At 41.6% G+C, this 22,237-nt stretch overlaps 1 long non-coding RNA gene across 1 annotated transcript; it reads right to left on the reverse strand.

Annotated features, from left to right (window-relative positions):
- Nucleotides 1-914: 914 nt before the first annotated feature.
- On the reverse strand, nucleotides 915-1,935 carry LOC130570736 (uncharacterized). The gene is made up of 3 exons (XR_008964991.1): nucleotides 1,560-1,935; nucleotides 1,286-1,415; nucleotides 915-1,105 (listed from the first exon to the last, which is right to left on the reverse strand). It is a non-coding gene; the product is annotated as an uncharacterized LOC130570736 (long non-coding RNA).
- Nucleotides 1,936-22,237: the final 20,302 nt, after the last annotated feature.

Genomic DNA, 22,237 nt, shown 5'->3' on the forward strand with positions numbered 1-22,237 from the left:
AGTGCTTGGTTTTATAAATCTTGCATTTGCCACAAAGTATGATTATTCATTAATAACTTCAATAATAAATATTGTTGCTTGTATTTGCTCTATAATAATAACTTGTGGACTTTACACCGCTGTTGCCGCACAGCGCTGTCACACAATTCCAACATACAGTATGCACATAAGAAGTAGTTCTCTATGTTGGGGCTCATTTAAAGTGGATTAGTTTTGAGAAAGGGGAACTTTCTGGAGAACCTTTGCGCACCCCTGGGTCAGAATGGTGGACCTGGCGAGCCCCTGAGTCTCATAAACATAAAGGAAGGATTGGGTATGAATAAAGGATGAGGAAGGGTATACATGTATTTTTAACACCCTTCTGTGTGAAGCCTGGTAGGAGAATGCATTTTGGGTTTCTGAGGGGGAAGGGGGCAAAGGGAGGAGATGGGCAATGTGTTTTTATTTGTTGTGTTTTTTGTGCTTTTGTGTAGAATGTGGAGTCTAAGACAGAGACTGCTTGGGATGATAGACGCTGAGATTTGAATGGCAGTCTATTTTATTTCGTTTATATTTCAGCTTCATTTTGTAATATTTAGAAAGTGAAAGAATATAGAGCTTTAACATTTCACCATTTTTAATAAAGAGATTATTTTGGTTCTTGTAATTGAAAACAAAAGGTTAGCAAAGATGTGACAAAGATGTTGAGTCAGGGGTTGCTTAATACTTGCTAAGGGACTTTAACGTCGCTGCCACTGGCAGTATGTTGGAAAGCCCAGAGGGAAGACACACACAGACATTCTATCTGCTGTTTAGGTCTAATTGCATTCATTTAGTTTTTATCAACAATAATACCATATATATATATACATACATATAATACCATATTACTTTAATGTACACACCAGCACATGTAAAAGAAAGTGTTACCCGTTTGTTTAAAAAAAGCTCCTAATTGGACATGAGAGCAGAGGCAATGCCTTCCACATCCAGCGACTAACCCCTGACTCCTTTACTCACCACTGGGGACCCTCAGGGCTGGCCTGGCAGCTGCCTAACCGAGCGATGACTTCAGGCCAGGGCAGAGACCAGGGGCTAACCATGAAATGATGCAGTGCCTGACCAGCTGGGAAAGAAGATGGATAGAAAAACAGATTAGCCAAGGTAACACAACGGCTCCCCCTTCCCAACAAGTCAAACACGGCAGCAACATTCTGTCTGACAATGGGGGGAAGCTGCTAGCGTAAGTTCACTATTAACAAACGTACATTTGATCATCAGAGAACCTGATATTATAAATATTTACATATATCAGAGAGATGTGGGAATTTGCAGGCGATCGTCTGCCAGATCAGAATGCAGATTTCCACGGCTGAGACAGCAGGAACCAGGCAGCGGCGGCTTCTGTTCTGACGGTACGCAGGCGGAGGGAGAGGCTTCCCATATTTGAAGTCGGTTGAGAGTGGCAAACGGAATAAAGACGGGAAAGCGTGATGGCACATAAGGCTTGGAGACGGGCGGGAAAAAAGGCTTCAAATGGTTATCAATAAAATTGCCTTTGCCAGGCACGGCAGCTTAACCTCTTTAGTGCGTTCAGCTTCTCCTAACGGGCAATGACGTGTGCTGTGGGTGCAGACTGCTTCATGCCTGTCTTCACAAAGCTCCCTGTCGGCGTGATGGGTTCACAGCTTCTCTTCACACAGGTGAGAATCCCTTTGGAGTCCCATACAGACCTCGGCACAAGACATGACATAAAACAAGAACCCCTCACACCCCAGAAGAAAAACAAATACATGAAAGTGGCACTGACTTACTTTGTACTTGTGATGGATGTGGTGTTTTGGGAAAAAAACGCAATGGCCAATGCAACCATGACATTCATTATTTAAACCTAACAGAACTAAACAGAGGTTTCACCATAGCTATGAATGAAGAATTTTTGAATAATAATTTTAGAATAAACCATGTTAAATCACAACAAAAAAAGGAAATTGCAATGCTAAATATGTCAGCTGCAAAAAAAAGAGTCACCTTTTTTGGCATTGCAGTCTATTTCTGTAACTTGACATTTTTTTAACCGTATTTCAAAAATACGTGAAAATAATGTTAAATAAAACTAAAGATAAAATGTGAAATTGATTTTTTTCAGTGTAGAATGCCCATGCACAGCTGGAGCAAAAAAATTCAGCTGTTTAGCGTGATCTAAGCTCCAGAAGAAAAAACAACCTGATCTCATAGGAATTTGTAACTATTATACGAGGTGGCTTATTCGTAAATTGTGAATCGTACAAAAATATGATTACTAGAAAAAAGCAATACTGAAGCCCCACCCCTAACCCCGGCCCTAACCCTAACGCCACTGCCGTGAAAGCAAACCGTATTAAAATGTATGATTGAGATCAGCCGAATATTACTAATGTGAGATTGGATGTCTGAAATATATTACTGAAATTTAATTTGAACAGTTTTGGAGATTTCGAGTTTTCTTTGCCTATTAAAGTAGATAGGAACAGTACTTGGAGACCCACAAACATGCTCAGAGGCGTTTCCAAGATGGCTGCTGAGTAAAATATTTTGGTAATTGGTAAATTGGTATTTTGGTAAATGGTACATTCCAAACCGTTTTGCAACCAGTTTGCGAAATGCAACTCTTATTCAAACCCACTGTATAAATCTGACAAATTAGTAAATGTAATTAATATTATGAAAATCTGACTTGTTTTCTACAAGATTAAGTGCAAAAAAAAACAGCGTGTCCATCATGTGAGGTAGAGGAAGACAGAGAAAAACACAGAAACAGTAGGAGATGGGAAAGCAGCATTGTGCTTGCCAGGACCGTGGCATTAGTATCATGGCTGGAGAGTGTGACACAGGCTCAGCTCTCTTTGATCCAGCGCAGAGGCAGGTCTCCACTGACTTCAGTATGCCAAGACTGAGTGTAAAACCACCCACAACACTGATGGTGTGCTGAGCATCCTTTATAATTCACACAGACACACCTGCTCATACCGACACATACCATACACCTTCCCAAAGTCACTCAAAAACACAAATATAGTATGCAGGCACTGAATTCATGGCAATGATACTTCCAGTGGATATTGCATTGAATATAATGTAAAATAATAAGCAACATATCCACTCATTTGTATACCCTAGTCAAAATGACCGATACAAAAAGAATGTCATTAATGAAATGAAGCCAGTGATAAGGGCAATGTACTGTTGTGATGGAGCAGATACCACAGCGAGGATGATGTGCCATCAAGATAGTAAAGACGGAAGAGCACTGAAAGGGCGTCTTGAAACACGGATGCAGGGACTGAGATAGATCACAAGATACAAGATCTGGAAAGACAAACATGACAATGAGTTCAAGACACACACTCTATTTTATCATTCAAATGGAGCAGAAAACAAACAATACACAGTAAACGCACTGCTGTGGGTCCTCAGTAATTACTGCTATTTTAAGGAACAACGGAGGATGCCTGTGAGGTCTCCGAGTGAGAGAATAGGCCCAACGTTTAGACAAAAAGGCAGAAAGGAGAGCAGGGTCATCTCTGATATCCCTACAGCTGCCAGCTACATCACTATCTCTATGACTCTAGGGTTACCCACACACAGCGTTTGTAATAATTAATGTGTCATTTTGTGCCATGTAAAGACTGGTGGTTCTAAAACTGACATCATACTTTTCAAATCCATTAGAAGTGAGAATACACAATCAAAACTTCAAAACTCTAAATCTTCGTTGGCGGGGGGGGGGGGGGGGGGGTGAGGGGAGGGGTCTTTGGGAAGAAACATTGTCTGGCTCCCTAAAAAGCTCCCTAAAATTGTTTTTTAACCATAGTGCAGAATTCCAGATTCTTTCCCAATATAATTCTTGAATCCATGTGTGGATTCTATGTGGGTCTATGTCCAACACGGGCTTCATGCCGTCACTCCTCACACTGTTTGAATGGAAGGGACAGAGCATTAACCGTGAGCAATAAAACCACAGGGATTTGAAAAACATAAATAAGACCTCACTTTCCCTCTCCGCTGTCTATTTTCAGGCATCTTTCAGAGTTCATAAACTCACCAGTGAAGTCTGTCTCATTATCTATAAGCCACAAAGTTTACCGGGGAAGAAGAATTCATACATGAGATTCAGAGAGAGAGAAAAAATCAATGAAACAGAAACTTATTGTATCATATGAGATCCATTCCCTGGGTATTCTGGACAATAATGACTTGATATAACGGCGACGCTGTGGCATTTGCTCTATTTTTCCACTGTTTTCTTTGCTTGTGATTGAGCGGGGCTATTTTCGAACGTTGTGACAGGTGCTTAAAACCAAGAAAGCTGACGTCTGTTTGATCAAAGTTTATGTGAAATTTCCCAAGGCCACTGGGGGAATCTGTGTTTATGAACTGTAATAAAAAGAGTCATTTTGACAATTCGACCTCTGTGTGTGACGGTGAACGTAGAAGGGGAGTGGAGGAGCAGGTTTCTATTTGTGTTTCTATCAGTGAATGGAGAGGAGAAATACTCTTGTCTTTTAGCACTAAAATACATGGGGGTGGAAGGGTTGTACATTGCTGTATTCTTGAATAGCCTTATTGAGTTTAATAGGATATATTAATAGGACTAATAGGATTTTTTAAATTCAAAACTATTTACTGGTGTAAGATAAATATCGTCGCTGTCCTTCCGAAACCTCCAAAACCTCAGAAATGTCCAAATTAGCTGTTGTTCAAGAAATAGAAAAAACACTGTACTTTTTTAAATGATTAAATACTGTGATGTCAAAGTTGACAAGCATTTCTAATACTTATTGTTTAGATATTTGCATAACCCAGTGAAAAACATAAAGGGTGACTCAAAATAATGATTTATTTGAATACAAGGTTTCAGAAGGACATTGGACCTTCTTACACCGTGTCTACACCAGACGCGACAGACAACCTGCTTGTTCTTAGTGGGTCCAGTGTGGACAACATTTAAAGTTATAATGGGTTCTAATGCGTTTCTAATGTCTTTTGTGGTGTCGCGCCGGTCGTGTCCAGTGTAGACACGGTGTTACATAAACACTTCATTCAAAGATCTTTCTAAGGAAAAGGCTACATTCCTAAGATTAAAATAAATATATTATTAATAATGGTCAAAAAGCCTTATCTGCATGTACTGTATATATGCCATGTAAAAAATATTTTTTTAAAGGGACAGTTCACCCAAAAATGAAAATTCTGTCATCATTTACTGTCAGAATTTACTTTACAATTTTCAGTTATGGGTCATCATTGACTACCACAGTAGAATTGTTTTTCTTTTTTTGAGATATTTTGAAGAATTTAGGAAAGCAAACCGGGGCACCTATGAGTACCATTTTAATTTGTCCTACTACGGTAATCAATGATGCCCCATGACTGAAAATTGCTAACATTCTTCCGAATATCTTCCTTTGTGTTCAGCAGAACAAAGTCATTTACACTGGTTTGGAACAGCCTGAGGGTAAGTAAATGATGACAGAATTTTCATTTTTGAGTGAACTGTCCCTTTAAGATGAATTTTACATTATTTAAATTAGCATTCAAATTTTTGCAATTCTTTTGTAAACCTCCTTTCTGTTAAAAATGTAAAACTATAATACAACATGGAGTGTATCACGATACTTCACATAACAGAATCGGTTACAAGATGACAAAGACGCTTTGAATAGTTTGATTCTGGAAACGCTCAGCACGCATTCACACTCGCTCTGATTTCCGCTTGAACAACAGGCATTGCTACAAGCTGCCTCGGGTCATGAAAACTGATGCAGAAATGAGAGAGTGATCCAGGAAGCTTTGCTGTGACAACAGCATTCATGTTCACTGCTCTACCCAAACCTGAGGCATCACAAAATCAATGCCGTTTTTCTGTAGACAGCTGCTGGGCACACAGCAGGAGTATTACAGCATTACATCCGAGTTGAAGGCCTGCAAAAAACCCCACAATCATTACATGGAAGAGATCATGCATTTAGATAATTATGATTACAACGATCATTGTTACGCACACAATCAAGCACGCGGCCGTATTGGTCACGTCTACGCTGCTCGATTGTGAACGAAGTCTGTGTGTGCGTACAGCAGCGGGAAAAGAAACACACACATACAAGTACACACAGGCACACAAACACACGAGGGTAAGAGGTAGGGAGCTAGATTATTGAGGTAGTATCATACAGGAATATTAAAGAAGGCTCTTAAGATTTTAATAAGAATAAAATGAAACAGTAACCACCAAGGGGCCAGCAGGGCTAATCCCTTCAATATTACAGAAAAAAAGAGAGGATGGAGAGGGGGAGACGGGAGGGAGGCTGGAGGAGACAGGCAGTTGCCTGAAAATGCAATAAAAAGTAATGGTTGCCTTGGAATCAACACAGTGCCAAACCAAGGCATAAATAAACACACACACACAGAAATATATACATGTAAACACATTAATTGATGGGTGAACGGATAAATTAATGGATATGAAAAAACAGACCGATATCGCACAAACTACCACCCTGTGTCACCTATACAGTGAACACAGATGCCTGCTTCTCCAACCCTTCCTACAGTCAAGTGCATAAACACACACACACATATGCGCATGCACGCACACACCGGCAGCAGATGGTATGAGACAGTTGGCAGTGGTTAGTGAGCATGAGTATCTGTTTACTAATAACCCTTTAATTACTTCAGCTGGTGGAGGGACGAAAAATCCCAGACTCAAGCAGGAGAACATCTTCAGGTGATGAGAGGGTTACACCTGACGCAGAGCTTCTGACAATGACATTTCATGGAAAGAACGCTCATTATGAAAGCAAAGCCAGCAAGATATCCGAAATCGAGGGCACAGAATTTACAACATATCTGAGAATGTTCATAAGTGTGTATGACCACGTCTGCAAACTTCACATAGCGTAATATTATATGTGAGCTACAGTATATATACGGTACCCCACGGTAAATGTCAGGAGAAATCCATTCATTTCTCAGGATAACGTTAACCCTCTCCATTTTGTTGGTCTGAACCCACCTTTTGGGCAAATATGTTACAAAGATGGTCTCTCTCTCTCTCTTCTCGTTCTTTTCTCTGGGTGTGCTGAATTCCTCCTGCCTGGCGAACGGCGTTCGCCGGCTGCCCTTTAACTCAGCCGTGCTGCAAAAGCATACATTTTAATGATGAGACCTTTTCTTTTAAATAACTCCTCTACAGGAGAAAAATAAATTGCTGTTCAAGAGGAAATATTACACTGGGCATTGTGGGATTGAGAGGGATTGAGAGGCGCGGGCCGCCTGACCCATACATCACAGCCAACCTGTATAAATTAAGATATAAATAGCTTAGCTTTATACGGAGAAATTTTACCTCGGGTCTGCTTGAGAAGGAGTGCATGTGTGTGTGTGTGTGTGTGTGTGTGTGTAAGGCCTTGCACAGACGGAAGTGTGTCTTCGCATGTGTGTGTGAGGTGTAGACGGAGAAAGAGTGTGTTTGTATGTGTGTATGACACAGAAAATCCCCCTCAGAGTGCTGGGCAAACAGAAAGCAGGCCGTATAAAGGCTGAAAAGACCTCGCTTGGTTATTGTATATTCCTCGCCCGGATCCCTCTAAAGACCCCCATAGCTCCGCACTGTCACCAGGGCCACTGTGTCATCACGGACAGCCGGCTTTAGACAGAGCCCTGGCGAAGGCTCCAAAAGGAAATTAAAAGGGGATTATGGCAGCCTGATTCGCTGAAGGGATTCGCTAGGCCCGGTTTTTATTTCGTTCTCAGCCCTGCGAGCTGCCTGAAGTGTGAGGAGGGACCATGGTAGGTCTGTTCAAAGCCTTCACACTCCGGTGTGCTTATCTCCAAAAACTGATGTAATATTTCAGAACGGCATATATGTGTAGGCCCACGGGAAATGCTCGCGCTTCGTCTCCACCTGCGAATTTATCCCATCCGTCGCGCACAAGAGATAAGAAATTGCTGTTTTTAAAAAATCATAGGTGTGTGAATACCGCCTTTTCAAATTTTGATTTCATTGACTTCGACATGGTGCATCTTTAAAGCTCTACAGCTGAAGAATTAAACTGATGCGTGGTTTTTTCATCCTTTAGATAAAATATATAGCGCACCGTGAACGTTCTCTAAGTATATTTGGATAAAAACATCCGCCGAATCAAAAAAGGTAGTCTTTTGCAACTGTTTCTCTCTGTTAGTTCATCATAGAGTTCACTAAGAATGAATTGTGCCTATTGATACCATTGCTGTCAGCGTTGTTTCAGCACCCAATTTAAAACGTATTATGCAATAGTAGATAACGTTTCAAACATACCAAAAATGTTGCGCTAAACTCACTTTGCAGGTTTCAAATCTTTGTTACCTATTGCAATCCGGCATAAAAAGTACAGCATCGCTCCACCCCTGTGATCCAGGCACCTGAATAGGCCAAAAGTGCATTTGACTACACCGCAGGGTTGGAAACATGCCTGGTTATAATGCTGCCCCTTATTATTAGATCATCAGAAAATGAATTGCAACGGTTATGATCAATAAAAATGTACACAAATGCCTCTTTTGCATTAAATTTTGCTTATCGTCTTATTCTGGTTGACTGCAACATCATAGAGTAAAAGCGGATGACAGGTGCTTTGCGAGTAAGACGTATGATTCATATACATTGTGTTTTACTATTCTGTGAATTTACCCCAGAGATTTCTCAAGTAGTCATTGTCTAGCACTGTTCTTTTCACGGATTGGTTTCTGTCGTTCCAACAGGATGCTCTGCTGTGTTTGTGTCGATTTGCGCATGTGTGTGGTAGTGTTATCAATTATCCAGTGCGCAGTCTCACTCTAGCTTGGTGTTAAATTAAGTTGTCAGCACTGTCTCCACAATTTCCCCCTTCACGGAGGCAGACGCTGATGGGGCTTGACGGCCGCTCGGTGGTTCTCCTTGCCGGCTGCCGGCCCGCATTGCGCCTGCAATTCATCAGCACACATCCAGAGCACAGCCCGTGCGCCAAGCTCTGCCAGCCAGCCGGCAGCGCAGCCAACCCAGCAAAGCGTACTGCTGCCTAGAACGGATGCAAAGAGAATGAGCTAAATCACCTTCCAAAAAACTCATGGTAAAGAGGGAGTTTGGCCTACTCCGGCACTGTGTCTAGTCTTTGTGTGTGCGCTTGTCAGAGAAACCAAGTGTTCAAGAATTGGGGTACCAAAATATGAAAGTTAAAGGGCAAGTTTAACAAAAATGAAAATTCTGTCATCGTTTATTCACCCTCTTGTCATTTCAAACCTGTATGGCTTTCTTGTGCAGGACACAAAAGATATTTTGAAGAATTTTGGTAACCGAACAACGACAGTACCCATTATACTGGTTTTGGGTCCATATACTGCCATTGTTCAGTTACCAACATTGCTTAAAATATCTGCCGAGGAAAGAAAGTCTGGTTTAAAATGACAAGAGGGTGAGTAAATGATGACAAGAGTTTTCATTTTTAAGTGAACTATCTCTTTAAAGAACCTAAAATTGTGTGTTTTCATAGCACACAACTAGACAAATAACAATTTAGGAATATAGGAATCTGACACAAAATAAAATGGTATCATTTACTCACCCTTATGCTGTTCCAAAGGAGGATGACTTTTCTGCATGGAATATAAAAGGACGTATTATGTTAGGAACTGACAGCTTCAGTCACTATTCATTTTCATTTAATAAAAAAAATTGTCATATGGGTTTGAAATAAAACGAAAGAACCATGCTTTTATTTTTGGGTGACTTGTGTCCTTAATGACATTACAAACAAAAATCAATCATCATGAATTAAAATAAATGGGGGTGGGAGCGAAATACAACACAATATTATTAAATTTAGAAAAAAAAACATCTGAAACGAAGGAGTCCAAAGCAAAAAAAACACCTCATTGCTGTCTATGAGTTACAAGTAAGACATTCAAGAAATCCCATTTGTGAATTACTGTAACATTCCTATGAATGATGGTCATTGTAACAGTGCATGTGCATTTCCTGTGTGAGTTTGTGTTTGCCTCGACGTGACAGGAAGGGTGAATAAAGAGGAAGAAACTATAGATTTGATATGTGTATATATGAGAAAGCAAGCAGAAAAAAGCGAGCGAGAGAGTGAAAGTGAGAGAAGGGGTATGAGAGCACAATTTGTGGACAGCAAAGCCCACGAGACACATAACTTGGCAGCTTACCTGCTTAAAGGGCAATAGCAGGCAGGCTGGACAGGCATATATGTCACCCTCCCTCTCTCGCTTGCTTTCTCTCTCTCAGTCCAGAAGGCTGAAGGACACAGGAAGAAGCCTGGGCGTACCGTAGCCTAGCAGGCAGCCAGACGGCGGGGAAACAGTAATAATGGAGAACTGTATAAAAGCGGGGTACTAAGCTCTCTGTGCTTAAGTATTTATTTGTGATGAATAGTAATGATGGCACACTTACAAAGCACTTGTTTAATATGAAATGGCCTAAGGGGCGGTTATCGTTCTCCGAGTCCTTAGCTCCGCTCCGGAGCAAACGAAGCTCGCTGCGCCTCCTTCCAGCCTTCCACAACATGTGCTGTCCTGTTCCGCTGTCCCTGCCCCAAAGTTAAATAAAACATTACAGACCATTTTCAGTTATTAACCTACTTAATTGAAAAAAAAATCAATGATTTATTTCTATTTGGGGTCTGCTGCTACACAGCTGTCGTGGTCGGGTGCTAACCTAAATAATCAATTGATGCGCTTTTCGGGCTCTGGGAGTTGATTGGATGCCACTATAAAGGACAAGAGCTTCTATAGCCGTACTTCAAAAAGCCTTCATCACGCCACGGCCGTTAAATATGAGCGTCTTCTGAGATTTATGATAGCAGAACAAACAACAGACAGTTTAGAGAACAGTTTGTGGCACGGTGGCGTTACAGCCATGCAAATAAAGACAAGATCAGCTTTTCAACAAAAGGCAGTTAAACATCCGCTTCTGTTTACACGCTCTTCTGATGTGAACACCCATCATCAAAAGGAAGAAAGTCACCAGCTGTGCTTGAGCACTGGCTACTCAAACAGTCATGATCTCCTGTTGTGAGGCTAAGCCGTCACTTGCTCGGCAGGAAGTGTCATATTAGAGTAGTATTGCTCGAAACCGTGCTGATATGATAGCATACCTGCTGAGAAGACCATTTTAGGCCAGTATTAATTTCAGTGTTGGTCCAGGCTTGTTTGCTGGTCTAGCTTGTTCACCAAGATGTCTTTCATGGTTGACCATGGACATCTTGCTGGTTAAAGGGGTTATATGGCACAAACACGTGTTTTTCTGTGTCTTTGGTGTGCTATAAGATGCCCATGCATGTACTGTATTAGACACATACCAGACCTGCCTGAAACGCCTCGTGTAACCACACCCCCACAAATCCACGTCAGTTCTTGGTATGAGTTGACTAAGACCGCCCAAATGTATATGCAAGTCAGTACTGTCACTGATGTTCCAAATATGGTAAGAGGCGTTACATTTCCGTCACACACTTGCAGTATTCGACCAATCACTACGCACTGGTTAACTGGCCAATCATAGCACACCTCGCTTGTCAGAGCGATGAGCTTTGTTAAACATCCGCGCGATTCAGAGAGGCGGGGCGAGGAGGAGATACAAACATGCACAGTATGTGGAAAAAACAGCGTTTTGAACCTTAAATCGTGTATATGTAGAGGGTCGAAAAACAAATATGTACTGGGTGTGTATAGCAACAAGAAAAGTAGACACCCCACAGAACAAAACTTCAAGGGTTACAGAGATTTTGTTTAATTTAGTATTGACTGATGTATTTTGGGCTAACCCTAAAAGTGTTTTATTTTGTGCCTCCTGTAGAGGGCGCTTAGCACTTTTGAGACAATGTACTGTCGAGCTCGGGTCAGAGAGGGTTCATTAAACATCGAAATAACAAAAATAGTTTTCATGCTTGTTGGTTATGTGCACAGTGAATACGTAGGTAAAAAAAGGACAAAACATTTCTGATGTGAATTACTATTTCACATCATACTATTTGAATGTATAATGTAATGCGCTGTTCACCTGCATGTGCCATAGTAAATCTCACAGTCATGGACTTTATTGGAAAACATGGACTTTATTAAAGGTGCAGTGAACTAGGACCACAATTTTAACCCGAGCTTTTGTTATATAAGAGGGAATCGTATTCAAGCGAACATCCTGTAAGTGTCAGACCTGAAAATGCCCTTGTTACTGAAATAACTGTTATTGACACGACGCTCAGCGAACGGCAGGTCCTGGAATGCAACTATCAATGACATAGATAGGTTGAACACTGCCTCAATAGAAGAATATCAACGCCTACTTCTCGAGCCCTTGCCCATGGTTGGCGCATGACAGTACTGAACACAAGCTGCACGGAACCAGATCGAGCGAGTGTAAGCATCATGCCGTTAAAGATCGCAAAATATTGCGCAGCGCCTGGTTGTGGAAGAGCACAGTCGCTGCATAACCTTCTTTCGGATTCCGACAGTAGGAATGCGTGGTTGAAGTTCATTTTTAAAGACGTTCCAGCTCACGTGGGGAAAACATTGAGCGTTTGTTCGTTTCATTTCAACGCGGATTCCTTGAACAAGTCTTTGCAGATAGACTCAAATTAAAAAGCAGTGCTGTGCCTTCAATATTGGATCCGATAGGAATGGCGCAGCAATCTTATGTGAGTAAAACATATTTGTAAGCCTACTATGCATCACTATTGCTTTGTTAGAGATCGCTTGATATGCCCTGATAGTATTACCTGGGGACCTCTAGTCATTTGTAATAATTGTGATCGGCATCTCTGTGATTTGGCGGGCTCATATATCATTTTTCAAGGTTTTATCCACCGTTTGCGAATAATGGAGGCTGTTTTGAAGTGTTTTGATATTATTTCTGGTGCCGGGTCATATCCATATCTGCCAACACTGTTCCAAGTCTTCTATGCGGCCGCCCTTAAAAACCGAGCTTTTCTCCAGCCGGCCTCAAAACCAGGGTAGAAAATAGCCTATTACTTATTGATTTTGATGTTTTCGAATGTAAAAAACCACGCGAACGTCATAAGTAGACATCAGACAATAGTATAAAACAATAAAACCGGCCAGTTGACTGCACCTTTAAGTGTCATTCTTTTTTTTCTTCCGCTTCTCTGTGTGTTGCAGAACACACCGCTATTTTATAATTCTGAGCTCGTTGTATTTCTCGTGGATCAGCATTGTCGCGGCTGTTACACGAAAATTAACAAGAGTTTTTTTCTGCAGAGCATCATATCAGTAGGGAGAGCAACATGATGCATGATGTGTTATTTTCGGGGCAACTTGTTTGACGTGCACCATCAGTACACGGTGCACGTTTCATTGATTTTAAACACGTACGATAGTTCTGTCAGAGTTCACAATGCAGAAGCAGTGTTGGCTGTCAAATTAGCGCTTTACAGCTTTAACGAATTTGAAAAGAAGTTTAGAAACATATGAGAATGCACTTTATTTGCACGCAACTCCTTTCATGCGTACTTTTATCAGAAGGGAGACAGAGAATGCACTGATTCTAGCCCTACCAGTTTTTATGACGCAGATGTAACGTTTCTTCCATTGCTTGCTTCCTGCCTGAATGGATGATTTTTGCACGCACGCAGGTTAAAATTGCAATGTGCGGGAGTATGGTCCGCGCGGCCGTGCACGTGCGCAGCTTATAGAGAACATTTGTTGTAATATTTATGTACCCATGTTTTACATTTTTTACAAAAAGTTGCCTGTGAGTAAACTGTAATTAACGGTTCCAGTTTCACCGCGGACCCCCGGTTGAAGACCCCTGCTTTAAGGAGATAATTCACCCAAACATGAAACTGTTGTCATCATTTATTCACACTTGTGTCATTCCAAACCTTCTTGACTTTTTTTCTTCTGCAGGACACAAAAAAGATATTTTGAGCAATGTGGGCCCCAATGTTTTTGCGGCACAAGCATTCTTCAAACTGCTCTTTTGTAAAAGGGGTTCTTGCCTCGTAATCATAGGAGAACCACTTTAAGTGCTAATAGAACCTTATCTTGGTTCTTCAGTGGTTCCTCAAAGGTTCTTTAGCAGTTCTTTGGGATGACAGAGGTGCTATATAGAACAGCTGAAGAACCATGCAGCTTCTGTATAGTAAAAGTGTCAAGCTCTTGTATGGTTCTTCAGCGGTTATATATAGCACCTCAGTCATCCCAAAGAACCTCTGAAAAACCTCTGAAGAACCACTGAAGCACCAAGATATGGTTCACTTAAAGTGGTTCCATTTTAACACTGATTAATGGTTCCACTCCAAATTAAAATTGTTAACGTACCAAATCTTTATGTTTTTTTTAAAGTAAATTATAACATAACAACATAAGATTTCCTTTTAGGGTGAACTAGTTCATCAAGGAACTGATTGGAGAAGCTGGTCTTAGATCAGCAAAAAATAAGAAATCCATGGGGGTGATAACTGACACAGAGTGCACCCTTTCTCACCTGACTCATTATGGCTACACAGGAGAAAAGCCCCATGCTTAATCGGCCACTCAAATGTTCCTGGGCCATGTTTAAGAGGTGCCACCTGGCCAAGAGAAAGAGGGAGCACAGCAAACAGAGAGACAAGTGGAGAGCAGAGAGGAAATGGAGCAGAGGGTTTCTGCACCTCCATTTGCCAGTGTTTCTGTCCACCTCCCACTGATGAGAGAGAGACAGAGAGAGAGAGGAGAGAGAGAGAAAACTATGCCATGCTGCAGTTTGCCCACAGTGTGCCAAGGACAACAGAGCAGAATTAACCCCTGAGTGGAGGCAATAGAATGTTTGATTCTATGAGAATCTGGGTTCTCGGAATCTGGCTCGGATCAAGCCTGGGCTGATCTATACTCTGAAACATGAGGATGAAAATCTATTGTCTGTAATCTGTAATAGCTGAACTATGACCTTAACATGTTTATCTCTTGTTTTATTTATTCTGGGCTCTGGTTTAAAGAAATAAATAAGTTTTCTCATCTGACTCGTGTACGTTAGATTTATCTTTGTATAAATTAAAATAACTGCATCTGTGCATTTTTAATTTACTTGAGAGATATGTGATAAAGGTAAATAAGTAGAACTGCGCAGCTTTGGTGACCGATTTTCAGTAAAAGATCTGTTCTTGAAGAAAATAATATTTTATAGATTGCATTATTGATGCATCACTCTTAAAGGGACATTTCACTCAAAATGAAAATTCTGTCATTTGGAAGAATGCTTGTAACAAAACAGTTCTTGGCCACCATTGACTACCATAGTAGGAAAAATGACAATTGTAGTCAAAAGTGCCTTAGAACTGTTTGCTTTCCTACATTCTTCAAAATATCTTCTTTTGTGTTCAACAGAACAAATCAATTTATAAATATTGTTTCCTACTATGGTAGTCAATGGTGGCCAAGAACTGTTTGGTTACAAGCATTCTTCCAAATATCTTTCTTTGTGTTTGTCAGAACTTGAGGGTGAGTAAATAAAGAAAGAATTTTCATTTTTGAGTGAACTGTTCATTTAAAGGTCATTGACTCATTCTCATGTCACTGCAAACCTGTATGGCTTTCTTTCTTTTGCAGAACACAAAAGAGGATATTTTGAAGAACATTGGTAATCAAACAACATTGGCCTCCATTGACTTCCATTGTATGAACACAATAATACATTTTCTCAAAACATCTTCTTTTGTGTTCCACAGAAGAAGGAGTCATACACTGGTTTTGAACAACATGAGAGGGAATAAATGATGATGGGATTCTCTTGGACAAGCGATTGTGATTGTAAACGCTTACCTATTGTGTTAAACTAAGTCAACAAAAACTCAAAATTCAATTCTTAAACGGTTTTGTCCTGCCTTAAACTTGTTCCCTAAAGTTTGACCACTTAAACCCAACACAATGTGAATACACAGGACGCGAGCAAGGTTCCACATACCCAAACCACCAGAAATCAATGAATAATTAACAAGCCTCTTTTCAATCCATGTTGCTGCCCATCAAAGATTGTGACAGTTAATCCTTTTCTTATATAAATAGCTCTTTGGTGTGGATGGGCAGTAGCCGCATGGAGCTCTATCCCGTCTGTCTCTGAAGCGGCCGCCAGGATAAGCTGTGTGTTGGATTGGCACATGGAGCTGCCCAGGGCCTGCCGCTGAGCTGGCGGCCAGTACAGATGGAGGGCAGGGCTGGGCAATGCCAGCTTGTCAGTCGGATTAAAACGACTCATTTATTCACTGAAGTATCGTGCAAAGCGACGGGGCCAAAGCAGGGTGGCGTGCAGGGGATGAGCAAGAGGTTTAGAGGTCTGCAGGCCAGACGGGGGCAGAAAGTGAAGGGTGCGTCTAAACTAACTGTCCCTCAGACTTCTCTTTCTTGCACCGTCCCCATCGTTCTCTTCTTTTCTATCCATTACTTTTCTTTCGAGGGATGCCAGAAGCCATTACGGTGGTGTGCGGAAGGGGGCCAGCAGGGTGGCGTCCTCCAGTGCCTGGGTGACAGATTGCTGCTCCGCATTGGTGGCAGAGGAGGCAAGGGCGGTTGGCGATTGGCTCCGATGGTCAGGAAGTGGGCACTGAGGGATGGCAGAGCAGGAGGAGGAAGAGTGAGTAGGGAGACGGAGAGGGTGGGCATATGACAAGACCTGACTGTGTGACCTTTAGCACTAGGTGAGTTACTTAAAGGGCCATGAACTCTGTTTTTCATGGCCGGGCCTGGCAGCAGAAGGCAGTGACGTGCATTAGGGACTTATGAGGACACGGAGAGGGCAGAGGGCTGAGCTCCAACCCACGGCTGGGCATTTTCTCAGGGTATCAGATTATCGTCCATTTCTCCTTTGGCTGCATTTAAAAATGACTGCTTATCTTCTTAACTTGTCTGCTTCATGCGTTTAACTCAAATTAGGGGTGTCACAATATACCGGTATCGGCAATAATCGGTATATTAAAACCCACAATTATCGAAACCATGTTAGTTCTACACATATTGTAAACTATTCAGCACCCATTAAAATTTAACAGTTACAATGTTACAAACTCTCTCTCGGCCCTCATACACTTTTATTTTAAGTCATTGACCAAATAACAGACAAAACGCAAAATGAAAAATGAATTTCACTGATGTCATTTATTTATTTTATAAACGTTTTGACAAGTATCAAGATAATATAATTTGTAAGATTTTTTGGGGGGGGCGCAATAATTGTGTAGTGAAAAATTGGATATCGTGACAGCCATAACCTGGACAAACACAGAGATAATATCGCGATTTTGGGCACAATAATTGTGTGGTGAAAATTGCATATCGTGACAGCACTAACTCAAATTATTAATGATCAAAAGATACACTCTTTTTAAGAATCATCTACTCAACCTCATGTCATTAGAAACCCTGTATGACTTCTTTTTTCTGCAGAACACAAAGAGAGATAATTTAATGAATAGCATTCAATTTAATCAAAGTGCATTTGGACTCACTTTAACATTAATTTTCAAAAATTAAAATTCTGCATCATATACTCATCCTCATGCCATTCCAAACATGAATGACTTTCTTCTGTGGAACACAAAAGAAGATATTTTGAAAAATGTGGTTTTGTGCCCATACAATGCAAGTCACTGGCGGCCAACCAACGTTCTAAAAATATCTGCAGAAAAAAAGTCATACAGGATTAGAATGAAGAGGTTGAGAATATTATAACATTTTATTTTTTGGGTGAACTCAAAAGCACTCAAGAGTGTCAGCAAGACTGTGACAACAGAAAAGAAATGTTCATGTCATTAAGTAACCAAAACCATTTTTACAGTAAAAATGATAAAATATCAAGTGGTTTTGACCATTACATTGTGTACACAATCAGTAAACCATGTCTGCTGACAGAATTTAAAAATCCTTCACTCTTGGGTCAAAAAGCGACAAACCCAACTGTTGGGATATAAATAAAAATCTGCTAGGTTGTCTTCATTTAAAATGCTGGGTTGTTTTAATCATTTCTTGGGTTGATTTAACCCAACGGGTAGTTTGTCCCTTTTTGACCCAATCCTGAGTTAAAATTAACCCACAGTGTTCAAGCAGTGATTGAAAATGTCAGATGTTTTTTTTATTTAAGATTTAAGAACACTTTAAGGCCAATATTTTGTTCAGGCAGAGAATATGGCCAAAGTGACATTCACTATATCACCATGCCAAAAATGGCCCAGCTTGAAATGGCACATCTTTAACTGCCCTAAAAAAATATATCGCTTGCACCAATATTCCAACGAAAACCTACAAAAACAAACTATTTTCGCTACTACCATAAAAAAATGGAGAAGCCACTGTATTTTTCTAGTGTCTGTCCCTTACAGCCTGTTGAGGATGGCAGTGCCAGAGTAATAAGGGGAGAAGGTGTCAGAGACAGGTTAACGGTGAGATCGGTCAATGCCAGCAACCTTGTGCCTCTCAAATCCCCCAATCTCGTGTCACTGGCAGGCCAAGAGAGAGAGAGCGAGCTGTAGATAGAGAGAGTGAGTCAGGGCGGCACGTGGGGGGCGAAGCTTGGAAGGGTTTTATCGGGTCTAATTACTCCCGATAGCTGTAATTTACAGGTTGACAGCGGGGGGAAATCGGCAAGATTCACACTTCTGCGGGTCAGCATCTGTCGCCATTACGGCGCTACGCTTGTCGACGGCCGGTCAGCGAGCCCGAGGAACGGTAAACAACAAACCGCGTGTGACAGATTAGCGGCGCGGGCTAAAGGACCTTCCACTGACACATCATTTCTCTCACTCCGCGAGTTTGTTTCGCGGCAGCTGTCACCAATAAAACAGAGAGACGGGAGAGAAAAGGGGGAGAGATGGGGTAGCTTGGCTTTTGTTCCAGATCTAGAGAGGTGGGTGGCAGGAGAGGAAGTAGAGTGACCTGTTTAGCAGTCTGGCATGAGCATGCACAGGAATATTCATACAGGAAAACGAGGCACCATTGTGTCAAAAGAGACTTTTTGCTGACTTTCTCGTAACGACTTGCTTTCTTTTTTTAGGGGATGTTACAAATTGCTACAAGATCCAATTATGAGCTGTGTGTGTGGTATAATTCATTAAAAGAAGAGTGGGTGAGCGTTTGCTCTGGTTAGGCTGTAGCCCCGTCTCGAAATGCTGTACCTGGCCAAGTTTTTTCCATTAGAACATAGAAATTCATCCAAGAAACTAGATGTTGTGCCAAGTGTACTGATTCTCCCCACTGCAGTCCACTCTCTGCACTGATCCACATTCTCTCCATTTGACTCATTGATGGATTCTGGCAGGGAAACTTTTCCTTGAGCTTCCCTTGAAGGACGTTCTGCTGTCCTGCTGGGCTTGTACTACCACTCTCAAACCACAACGGACCATGCATCATCATCACCTTGATTCAAGATGAAGAATATTTACTGATTTATCTATATCACTTGTTGATAACGTCCTTCTTTCTCAGCTTGGTCTATAAAGTTGTGTTAGGTGCTACCAATCCAATACATGATTTTTAAAGTCAGTTGTAAAGATGTTTTAGCATGTACGGTCAATGGAAAAGGTGTAACTAAAGTAAACTAAACTTGTCAAGGACACTCTCCAGGCCAGATTTTCCACAGCTGCAACTATTTGGCTCTGCTCATTGGTGGGTTCACACAGGCCGCTCCAAGTGCTGTCCAATCACCAAACCCATCCATTACGCTGCCCGGCTATGGGCAGAGCCCAGTGAGGACCTGTCCTGTTTAATATCTAACAGCAGAGTGGTGGCTCTCTATGCCAGCCCCCAGAGTCCCACTGTTCCCACAAGTGCCATATGGGCGGCCCAGCCTTATTCCATTAGCACGGGCGAGACAAGGGTGAGAGCAGGCCGAGGCCCTGGACCTCCCGGTCCTCCCCTAGCACTGCCACAGGGCATGCCCTGCCCACCACCAGCTGCCGGGACCAGTTCCACACCTCGCCGGCCAGACTTGGTCAATGGTTGACTGCAGGAGAAATACGGCACATTTCACAACTTTCAGAGTGTTTACATAGACATTTTGACCTCAAAACTAGGACAATATTCCTGCATTTTATTTTAAAAGTTGGGTTGAGTGGATTTCAGCAGTTTGTTACATATTGCTTGTGAAAACATTTAATGTTAAACAGAACGAAAAAGGTCAGTGTGTTAAAGACGGATGATATGCAAGAAATTTACATGAATTCAATTGCAGACGCTTTGATCCAAATATAATCCTTGTAAACCCAAGTAATTTATCCTAAGAAATGCTGATACACAAAGTTCCAACGTGCAAGCTAGAACAGGGGCTAAACAATATACACTGTAAACCACTATAAATGACTTTACAGAGAAGCACTAAATAAAAGTATTATTAGCTGCATATAGCAACCAAGGATTTAAACACAAAAGAGCGAAGGTGAGGTCAATACATTAAATCATTTGTTCATATGTCAACGTGTCCTGTTGGCTATAAATAGACTGTTGACTGCACTAAATACAGCTTTACTACACACCGGCAAGTCTTAGGAAAAAAACAAGCACTTACCGTCCCCAAAGTAAAGACTGAATGCCACTGGAGATATCTAAACGAGTCCTCCACCTGGAGTGGAGGCAGAAGAAGGGAGAGAGTTCAGATGTTCAGATGTTGAGAGGATCACATGGGAATGTCAGTGTGTGTTTCAGCCTGTATCTGCCACAGGACCTGAGGCCTGTTTTAATTAATCATAAAGCTGAATGAAATATTAATCTATTATCACTGCCCACATGTGATCATTCATTTGTCTCTTCTGCTGTTTTTAGCACCCTTAAGTCCCGCTTTCTCTTAATATGCAGCACTTCTGGGAAGAACTGAGGTTGGATTAACCTGACAACACACTTTAATACAGTAAGGGAGCTGGTATATAAAGCCCTAAAATGCACACAAATCTCCAATGAGAGTGTATACAAACACAATAAAGAGGTCAAATCGAAGTAAACAGTGTTGTTGGGAGTATGAAAATGGAGGATAGTTTTGTATAACTATACACTTCATGGGATAAAGTATGTAAGTATGTGTATTCTAATAAACAGATTTGATTATTTCAGCAGCAATGCCTAATATGTGCATAATATCAAGCATACAGCCATGAAATCTTACAGAATTTTTGCAGATGGGGACTGTTCTGTTCCACCACCAAAATGGCTCTGCTCAAAAAGCAAGGTCTATAAAGAAATTTAGTTTGGTGGCGACGAACTTGGCACACTGACTGAACACCTTTGGGTTGCCCAATATCAGTCCCTGACCTAAATGATGCTTTTTGTAGGCTCTAATTCAATTTTCAACAATGTATACTGTTTTGATGTCTGAATTTGCATGTAGCAACCACATCATTTATCTTTATGGATTCTGCTCATAAACCCAATATCACATTTGGAAACATTAACATACCCACCTGTGAGGGCTAAAAAAACATGTATTTTACATGCGCCACTAATAAGACATCTAAACCCATTTCCTCCCAAAGATTGAAACACTCAATGACACATTCAACAAGGACTCTTTTCAAGCAGCCCACAGGGTGTTTTGCGACACACTGATCAGAATCACGGTTCTCTCGTCTTTGGCTTTGGTCTGGCTGTGTGGCCTGTGATTACTGACAGCAGGATACTACCTTTCTCCTACCCACAGACGCCCCACAGAAGCTTCAGCTCAGGAGGACACAGCAGATCTGAGCGAGAGCAACACCTGTCAGGTAAGCCTTCGCAGTTGACGGCACATGAGGTATGCAAAACCCTCCGCTCTGACGGCTAATCTCCGGTGAGCAGTCGCACAGGGCACCGCAGGCCTCCGCGTGGAGTCACCGGGGGCTAGAGCACAGCAAACTCCCATCTCCTGCGTCAGACAACGCTCACATCTTCCCACCAGAGCGGCGAGAGGCAGAGGGAGAGAGGGAGCGAGAGGGAGGCACTGATGTGCTCTAAATACATTTCATTATCATCATTATGATTATATCACTGAATGTGTGTTTTTTGTAATGCGCCGCAGCACGTCTCCCCAGGGTGCTGTCTGCACAGCTGAATAATTAAAACAAGTATGATGAACCATCCGTCACAGTTTCCCATAAGAGTTTGGACTGGATATGTGCAAATAGCTCAGTTGAGGAGAGGTCTGCATGTGAAACCATAAATTAATGTTCAGATTGGTTTGATGCTGCCCTGACTGCAAATAATGCAGCAAAAAAGCAAATGTTGAACTAATGAA

This window comes from Triplophysa rosa, linkage group LG19, assembly GCF_024868665.1.
Source record: "Triplophysa rosa linkage group LG19, Trosa_1v2, whole genome shotgun sequence".
NCBI lineage: Eukaryota > Metazoa > Chordata > Actinopteri > Cypriniformes > Nemacheilidae > Triplophysa > Triplophysa rosa.